This window comes from Orycteropus afer, unplaced genomic scaffold (genome assembly GCF_000298275.1).
Source record: "Orycteropus afer afer isolate SDZICR_OR568_19922 unplaced genomic scaffold, OryAfe1.0 scaffold00026, whole genome shotgun sequence".
Classification (NCBI taxonomy): Eukaryota; Metazoa; Chordata; class Mammalia; order Tubulidentata; family Orycteropodidae; genus Orycteropus; species Orycteropus afer.
Window position 1 is genome coordinate 12,668,038 of NW_006921613.1, and position 9,437 is coordinate 12,677,474.

The window sequence follows — 9,437 nt, forward strand, 5'->3', positions numbered from 1 at the left end:
TCTTTATCTGGTTGCTAGAATGAGAATCTGGATGAACAAGGAATATAGACCCCAGAGAGAATGAGCAGAGTGGAAAGATAAAGAGGATTTTCCACAGCCCCTTGGTTGAGTCACTGGCAAGGGCTGTCTCAGAGTACAAGTGGCAAGCCATGTCCTATCCTTGGAAGAAGGTGTCAACCCTATGATTACTACAGGCAGAGTAAGTCCCTTCAGAGTGACCTTGCTCTTGTGAACAGGGCAAAACTATATAGTTCAGTCCAATCTGTTTCTCTTTCTACACCTTTTCCCCCTTCTCTTAGGAGCTCTGGTGGCATAATGCCTAAGGCATTTGACTACTAACCAGAAAGCTGGTTACCAGTCATTCCACAGAAGGAGGGCTGGACAATCTACTTCCATTATGATACCGGCTTGGAACCCAAGGAGGGGTCTCTATGAGAGAGGACTGACTCCATGGCAGTGAGTTTAGTTTTTTTATTTTCTGGTCACCACACTGAGTTTTCAGAGTCTTCATTATTTGTCGTCATTCCAATGAGGCTCTTCCAGCAGTAAAAGTATTTTGATAATAATAATATTGTTATCAAATAATAAAGATTGAGATAACAGTGTGCCTGGCTCAGAAATATGTGATTGATTGATCAGCTCTTACTCCTCCAAGGGATATCTGCTTAAATACAGGTATCAATATTAGTGATGCAGGTATCAAATAACTAGGCCTTTCAAGCACTAGTGAAGTCATGTCCTGTACCCCTAGTCTCCCAGCTTACCCTATACCCAAGACCTGGCCCATCAGCTGAGTCCAAAGCACACTTAGATTATTGTTTTATGAAAAATAGCTAGCTCTTCTCCACTAAATTGCCAGACAAACCTGACCAAAGACCATGGCCCAGAGTTCATAATATCCTGAGATTAATACCTGGGTTGGTAAGCGGGAAATAGTGCAGAAAGAAGTGAAGAGCCATAGCAAATGAGTGAAGAAGCATGAGAAGACATCAGCAAGGCAGCTTGTATGAAGCTAACGGTAGTAAGTCTATTGGCAAGTATGCCAACTGTGGCCTTCAAAAGTAAGTGCAGTTTAATTGGGTGGATTTCTCAGTTTCTCTTAGTGTGCCTGACAGTTTTACCCCCAATCTGAGGATATAATATTTGGTCACATTCTTTTGGAGGGGAAACTATTCCACATGGCTTGGAAAGGATTGGTGTTTGTGTGTGTGTAGGGGTGGTGGTGAAAGGATCATTGTACCTGCTAAGTGGACAATAAGACACCAGCTAAATTGCCAGGTATTCATTTATTAAACATTTATTAAAATTTTCCCTAGTTCATGAACCATACCAGGAGCCAGAGGTAAAGAAGGCACAGGCTCTGTCTAGAAGGTGTCTGTAATAATTCAGGGACAATAATACTCTGAATTCATTATAATAGAGAAAGAACTATAATGGCAGATGTGTGCCATGCACAGTAGAGGGAAATGTGAAAATGGAATCAATTGTGCTAGATGGCTCAGGGGAGTTTGAAAAAGATGATGACAGAGCTGGAAAAGTCTTGAACAATGGGTGGCAGTGCCAGCAAGTTAAAGGTGTGAGACATTCCACAGGAGGAAATTTCATGTCAAATAGCATGGCATAAATGCAGCACTTTATGTATTTGAGTATGGTTGCAGCATGGAGTGTAGTTAGAGATAGGACTGGGAAAAGAGGCGGGGAATATAGGCAAGGAAAAGAATGGCTCTTTCTAAAATTACTGTTCTTTATCTTGTATGTCAGTGTAAATTACTGAAGGTTTTAAAGAGGTGAAATTTATTTTACACTGAATTGGGCCTGTTGAATGTCTCATTGCTTTTGTTGAGTATTTCCAACTATGAGTTCTCAAATTCACTATAACACACATGACATATATTATCATTTATAGCATGTTCCCATGAAACACTGTTATAAATATAGTAGGCAGTGTTATGTTTAATTTCCAGCATCCTAAGTATAACTTAGGAGCTCTGGTGATGTAGTGCCTAAGGCATTTGACTGCTAACCACAAGGCTGGTGGTTCAAACCCACTAGGCACTTCTCAGAAGGAAGACTGGGCAATCTACTTCTGTAGAGATAAACCAAACCAAACTACACTCACCGCCACTGAGTTGGGTCCAACTCATAGCGACCCCTCCTTGGGTCTCTGAGGCATTATCACTACAGAAGTAAATTGCCCAACCTGCCTTCTGAAGAATGGCTTGTGAGTTTGAACTGCCTTCTGGTTAGCAGTCAAATGCCTTAGACATTACCCCACCAGAGCTCCCTCCATAGAGATACTGCCTCGGAAACCCAAGGAGGGGTCACTATGAGTTGGAATCAACTTGACAGCAGTGAGTTGGTTTATTTGTTTATTTTTGGTAACTATAACCACTAGCTGTATGGAGCTCTAGTAGTGCAGTGCCTACGGTGGCTGCTCATGAGAAGGTCAGTGGTTTGAGTCCACCAGACACTCTGTGGAAGGAAGATGGAACAATCTACTTCCGCAAAGACTTACCGCCTCAGAAAGACAATAGTGGTCACTATGAGTCAGAATCGACTCGATGGCAGTGAGTTTGTTTGTTTATTTATTTTAGTTGTAACTACATTAACTACATCAGTTGTAACTATATCAGTTTTCAAGCAAACAAGAATAATTTATTATAAACATAATATTGGAAAGAAAAGTAAACCATGTGTGCAGTTTGTGACTGGATTACTATAAGTAACTAAATACTTGCTCTACACCAGATTGTGGTGCAGCAATGAATTTTGACACTGAGAAACCACTAATTTAAACACATATATGTATTTATAGTCCTTGGTTTTGAAAGTCTAAACTTCCATTTTGTTAACTGAAGAACTGGAGTATATATGTTGGTGTTGTTGTTATGTGCTGTCAAGTTGGACCCGACTCATAGTGACCCCTCCTTAGGTTTCTGAGACGGTATCACTATGGAAGTAGATTGCCCAACCTTCCTTTTGAACTCTGGTTAGCAGTCAAGTGCCTTAGGCACTATGCTATCAGAGCTCCTGGAGTATATATGTAATTTCTCTTTATAATATGCAAATACAGAATATAAGAATATGTGCAGTGATACAAATAATATACATATGTTTATCTCTGAAACAATTCATGCACATCCTTCATGTTCCAGTCTGCATCCTCCAAGGCTTTTGGCCCTTTCTCCCAGGTTCAGCTTCCCGGAGGCCAAGCAAGAGTCACCTCTCTCCTGGAAGTGATTAGTGTTTCCCTGTTTCACGTGGCAAAGGTGGGGTGAGACACAAGGCAGGTCATCCAAGCCTCTCCATGGCTCCTGGTCATGGAGAGGACATGAAGAGCAGAGGGTGGGGAAGGAATAGAGGACATTTATATGTAGAAAGGAAGCAAGTGTGAGCAGCTCTTTAGTTCCTCATGCACAAGGATCACACATTTTCTACTAGGGAGAGGGAGGAGAGAGTTGTTCACTGTGTATTCCTAGTGAGGCTGAGCTGTTTTCAGGTTAACCCCCTCCTCCTAAGTCTGTACTGTGTTGCCAGCATGTGGCGGATGCAACTTGTGTCAGAGGTGAGGCATCTCACCCTTTGACTACAACTTCTGTCATGAGTATGGAGCTTGAATGTGGTAATGAATACATGCTGAGGGCAGGAGACATGCCTTGACTTCTGAATTACCATCTGTTGTTTTTCATTAAAAATTTGAACCAGAAATAGCAAAAATTAAAAAATGAAAAACCTTCCTTACTGATTTGGAAACAACCTACATATCCTACAAAAAGGGAATGGTTAATAGGCAACACATGGAACAAAGGAATATTTTTAAGCTGCTAAAAATAGCATTAATAAAAATTCTGTTTGTGATAATTAGTTTTAAGTGTCAACTTGACTAGGTTATAAACCAAAACCTCAAACCAAACTCACTGTCATTGAGTCAATTCTGACCAATAACAACCCCCCTTGCGTTTCCAAGGTGGGTAAATCTTTAAGGAAGTAGATTGACCCGTCTTTCTAGCAGAGTGGCTGGTGGGTTTGAATCACCAACCTTCTGGTTATCAGTCAAATGCCTCAGGTACTGGACCATCAGAGCTCCTTTGACTAGGTTACACCAAAACCAAACTCACTGCCATCGAGTTGGACCTGACTCACAGCCACCCCTCCTTGGATTTCTGAGGTGATAGCTACAGAGTCTACAAAAGTAGATTGCCCAACCTTACTTCTCGGAGTGGCTGCTGGGTTTGAACCACAAACCTTCTGGTTAGCAGTCAAATGCCTTAGGCACTATGCCACCAGAGTTCCCTGGTTAGGTTATAGTACCCAATTATTTAATCAAACACCAATTTATATGTTACTAGGAAGGTATTTGTAGGAACCCTGGTGGCACAGTAGTTAAGTGCTTGTCTGCTAACTTGTCAGCAGTCCTAATCCACTAGCCACTCTGTGGGAGAAAGATGTAGCAGTCTGCTTCCATAAAGATTAAGGCCTTGGAAATTCTATAGGGCAGTTCTACTCTGACCTACAAGGTCTCTATGAGTTGGAATAGACTCAATGGCAATGGGTTTGTTTTTTAGTTTTGGGAAGGTATTTGTAGAGGTGGTTAGCATCTACAGTCAGTGGACTTTAAGTAAAAGACATCTATCTTGATAATGTGGATGGCCCTCATTAAATCAGTTGAGAGGACAATAAATGAGATTTCCTGGAGAAGAGAAATTTAATTTCAACACCACAGCATCAACTCATGCCTGAGTCTTCCAGCCTGTCCTGTGAATTCAGACTTGCCAGACTCTGCAATTGCATAAGTCAATTCCTTGAAATAAATCTCTTTGTATCTATATATCTATGTGTTGTTGTGGGCTGTTGAGTCAATTGTGATTCTATAGCTAAAGCTATATCCTATTGGTTCTGTTTCCCTGGAGAACCCTGATCAATACAAGGCCAAATCAACAAGTATAGAATACAAAATGGTATACACCGTAATTACCAATATAAGAAACAGAGGCAGTTGTGGTTAAGGTTTGAGCAGAGATATAAAAACATAATTCAGAGATATTGTGGGTTCAGTTCCAGACCACTACAATGCAGTGAATATCGCAATAAAGTAAGTCACGCAGAGTTTTTGGTCTCTCAGTGCATATGAAAGTTATGTTTACACTATACCATTTTGTTGTTGCTATGTGCCCTCGAGTCGGACCTGACTCATAACAACCCCTCCTTGGGTTTCCGAGGCAGTATCACTACAGAAGTAGATTGCCCCATCTTCTATAGTCTATCAAATATGCAATAGTATTATGAAAAGTTTTGAAATGTTATGAGAATTACCAAAATATGACACAGAAGCATGAAGTGAGCACATGCTGTTGGAAAAGTGGCATTGACAGACTTGCTCAACACAGCTGCCACAAACCTTCAATTTGTAAAAAAAAATCTGTGAAGCTCAATAATGAGAAACACAATAAAACAAGATATGCTTGTATTAAAATGACAATAAATGATATATTGGGAAGATAAGTGAGTTTTCTTTATCTTCTCTTTCCCCTATTTTGGTGCAGTGAGTTACTTAATATGGCCCTTCTAGTCTTTGTTACTCCCATCAGATGACTAGGTGAGACTACGCAAATGTGAGGTGCTTGTGGCCCATCAAGGGAATTAGATAGTTTGTTAATAATGTAAAAAAGGTACATGGCACTATTGTGGGGGTGGGACCATGGAAATACAGTATACGGAACCCTAACATGGTGACTGGTCAGTTTTGCCACCTGTTAGGCTTAAAATGAGTCATCCCAGAGACAGAGAGGAGGATCTCACTACCATCAAGAAATAACAGCCAGGAGTGGAGTTTGGCCTTTGGACCTAAGATCCCTGCACTGAACCTTCTTGACACAGGAGACAGAGAGAGTGTTATAACACTTTGCTGAGAAGGCCGAGAGACATCAGAGATGGCAAGAGATAATGAGAAGCAGTGGGAGAGAAAGGGAAGCAGCAGAACCAAGAGGCTGGCATGAACCAGAGGAGTGGGCTTCCTGGCATCCAGAGCAAGAAAGCTGAGGGTCTTCAGGCAAGAGGCTTGCTGGCAGAGAGGGGTGCTTCTCTGGGCACCTATTGGCAGAGCTAAAAGACCTTTGTAACACTTTTCCGAACAGGGAAGGGGCCAAGGGGCTGGAAGGCTGAGAGGCCAACACCAGAGATAAGCATGCCTGTGCACAGCTGAGAAGAAACTGTCCTAATAAAAGAAATCTACCATGAATTGTTCCTAATCCTGATTTGTGACTTGTTACTTTCTTTAAAAAAATACATAATTGTGAGTATTGTTTGTGAGTTCTATGTGGTTAGTGCAGTGAATTATTGAGCCTAGCCAACAAATAGAGAGTGATGTTGAAAGAGACAGTTGGTGTCAGAATTGGTAAAGTGGTCAGAGAGTGGAGGCATGACTGACCTTCACCCCACAGCAATCAACCTTGGGTTGCTGATACTGACAGTGATTCTCTCTTCCCTTCATAAAGTTAGAGGAGGTCAGATGCCACTGCCCCACATCATTTTTGCACCTATTTTTCCATGATTTTCTTTAATGATAATATCAGAATAGCTTTTAAATATTATTTAAAAAATCTGTGGTATAAATCTGTGGGATATCTGACATATAGCCTTCCCCCCCCCCCAATAGATTAACAAATATATGTCATTCTGGAGGCTACAGAGCATTTGCCCCATTGTCTATAAAACCAAAAAAAAAAAAAAAAAAAACCCTCACTGCAGTGGAGTCAGATCCAACTTAAAGAAACCCCTCCTTGGGATCCCAAGGTGGTATCACTACAGAAGTAGATTGCCCAACCTTCCTTCCAAGGAGTGGCTGGTGGCTTTGAACTGCCAACCTTCTGGTAAGCAGTCAAATGCCTTAGGCACTATGCCACCAGAGCTCATCCATTATCTATAGGGTAACACATAACTTTATTCAAAGGTCTGATATCGCTGAAATGGCTTTATACATTTGGAAGCTTATCCTGGTATTACAGGAGTTTTTCAGCTTAGTTTAAGAAAACCATCTGACCCAACACTCTCAACTTTGGTTCACTCACAAACACTTCCTAGTACTTTATCAAAAGCTTATGATATCCCATTTCGATTGAAAAGCTATCATTTATTATTCTGGTGAAAGTGCACTTTCTCCCTTTTGAACATCCACAGCTTTAATTGTCAGTGTAACACACCTTATTTGTAGGTAACAATCACTTCATTGTTAGTATCTCTCACCTTCATCCCTTCCCTCTCCTTCTCCCTCTCTCTCTGTGTTCCGGTGGATAGATTAAGTACATCAATCCTAGTCTTCATGTACAAGGTATCATCAGTCTATGCATCATTTTCTTTTATGTAATTTTAATTTGATAATACAATGAATACTCCTGAACTCATCATCAGCCCAAGAACTAAAACCTTCATAACTAACTTACAGTGATCAATGAATATCTCTTCATTGCAAATGATTCCAAAGACACTGTAACCATCTTCTAGATCAACCAGTTGTGTACTGTTTTCATCTATTCTCTTTGCAATTACTTTGGTGTATCAAGAGTGGTTTATTAGAAAAGAGTAATGCTCTTAGATGCTACAAGAAGACAAGTTTTCATGGTATTGGCCATACTTAACTTCCTAAAATCACCTTGTTATGGGATGAACTGTGTCCCTCAAAAACGCATGCTCAGCTCCTAATCCCCAGTCACTGGAATGATGTATTTGGAAATAAGATTGTTGCAGATGTAATTAGTTAAGATAAGTTCATTAGAGTGGGTCCTAATCTCTTCATAATTAGTGTCCTTATAAAAAGAGGAGAAGAGTTACAGGGAAAGGGCCATGTGAAAACAGAGGAAAAGATCAGAGTTATGATGTCACAAGTCAAAGAATGGCTTAAACTGGAAGGGTCTTTCCTTAGAGTCTTCAGAGAGAGCCTGGACCCAATGACACATTTATTTCAGAGTCCTAGCTTCCAAAATTGCAAGAGAATAAATGTTTGTTATCTTAAGACACTCAGTTTGTAGAACATTGTTATATAGCTTCCCAAGGAAACTAATACACACTTGATATATAAATATATACCATCAACACTAAAGAAACTCAAGGACTTCCAAAGTCCTTCTTGAGTCCTTCCATCTTAATGGAAAACCCATTTAAAAAGTTTTCTTTTTTTTTTTACAGTTTAAAAAAATACTTTCCAGTATTTTTATTTATCAATTGCTATGTAAAAAATCACCCCGAAACTTAAAGGCATATTAAAATTGTAATTATCTTATTCTCTCCCATGACTTCCATGAGTCAGACACTGGAGAAGGAAGGGCTCAGCTACACAGTTCTGGATAGGGTCTCTCATGAGGCTGCAGCCAGATGGTGACTAGAGTTGAAAGAGTGGAGTGCTAGAGTATCTGGCTCTGATCTCTGTTCCTGTAGTCTCAAGACCTCTCCATGCAGCCTCTCCACATGGGCTCACTTAGGCTTCCTCACAGCATGGTGGCTTCAGAGCTGTCAGACTGTATAAATGGTAGCCAAAGATTTTTTTTAAAAAGTTACTATTGTTGTGAACAAAGTAGAAGCTTCACTGACTTTTACTACCCAGTCTCAAAAGCCATTTGAACTATTGGCAAAGGCAGTCATAACAGACTGCCAAGTTGCAAGGAGAGGGGATATAGACCCCACCTCTCAAAAGGAAGAATGCCAAAGTCACATTGCAAGAGCAGCATGTGGGATGGGAGATATGGTTGCGGCCACTCTTGGAAAATACCATCTGCCATAAGGTGACATACCTATCGTTGCACTCCATGTGCTTATAAATTTGAATTTGCTATGAAGAGTACCATAACTGGCAGAAAAAGGCTAATTTTCTAGCTAGTGCACTCTCTTGTAATAATCTGAATTTACTCCTGGTTAGAGCAGGATTAGCCTGCGTATTTTGGTTCTGGAGAATGCTACTTGTTACTCACACCTAAGGCTTTCAGAGAAAGGGACAATAAATAATAACTGTAGCTCGTCTGGATTTCTTAGAGATTTACAGGTTTTAAGGTGCTATTGCATAGCAGCAGGATTTTCTCTATTTCATAGAAAAGTTTTTTCCACACAAAGAATCAACCCAAAGAAAAGGAGACTCTGCCATGCAGCTGAGAAGGAGACTATTCCAGAATAAGTAAGGCAAATGCATTTCTGGTCCTGGTGTTTACAACCTGGCTAACAACATCACTGTAGGTTTGTATAGCATTTTCCACCCTAGAAGGTGGCTAGTAGCAAACAATATAAACTTATATTAAGAAATTTAAACTTTGATAAACACTTCGACAGACGCTTCTTTATACTGTAACTATCTTAAGACAATCACCTTGTATGCATGTGAGAGCTGGACAATGAATAGGGAAGACCGAAGAAGAGTTGATGCTTTTGAGTTGTGGTGCTGGCGAAGAATGCTG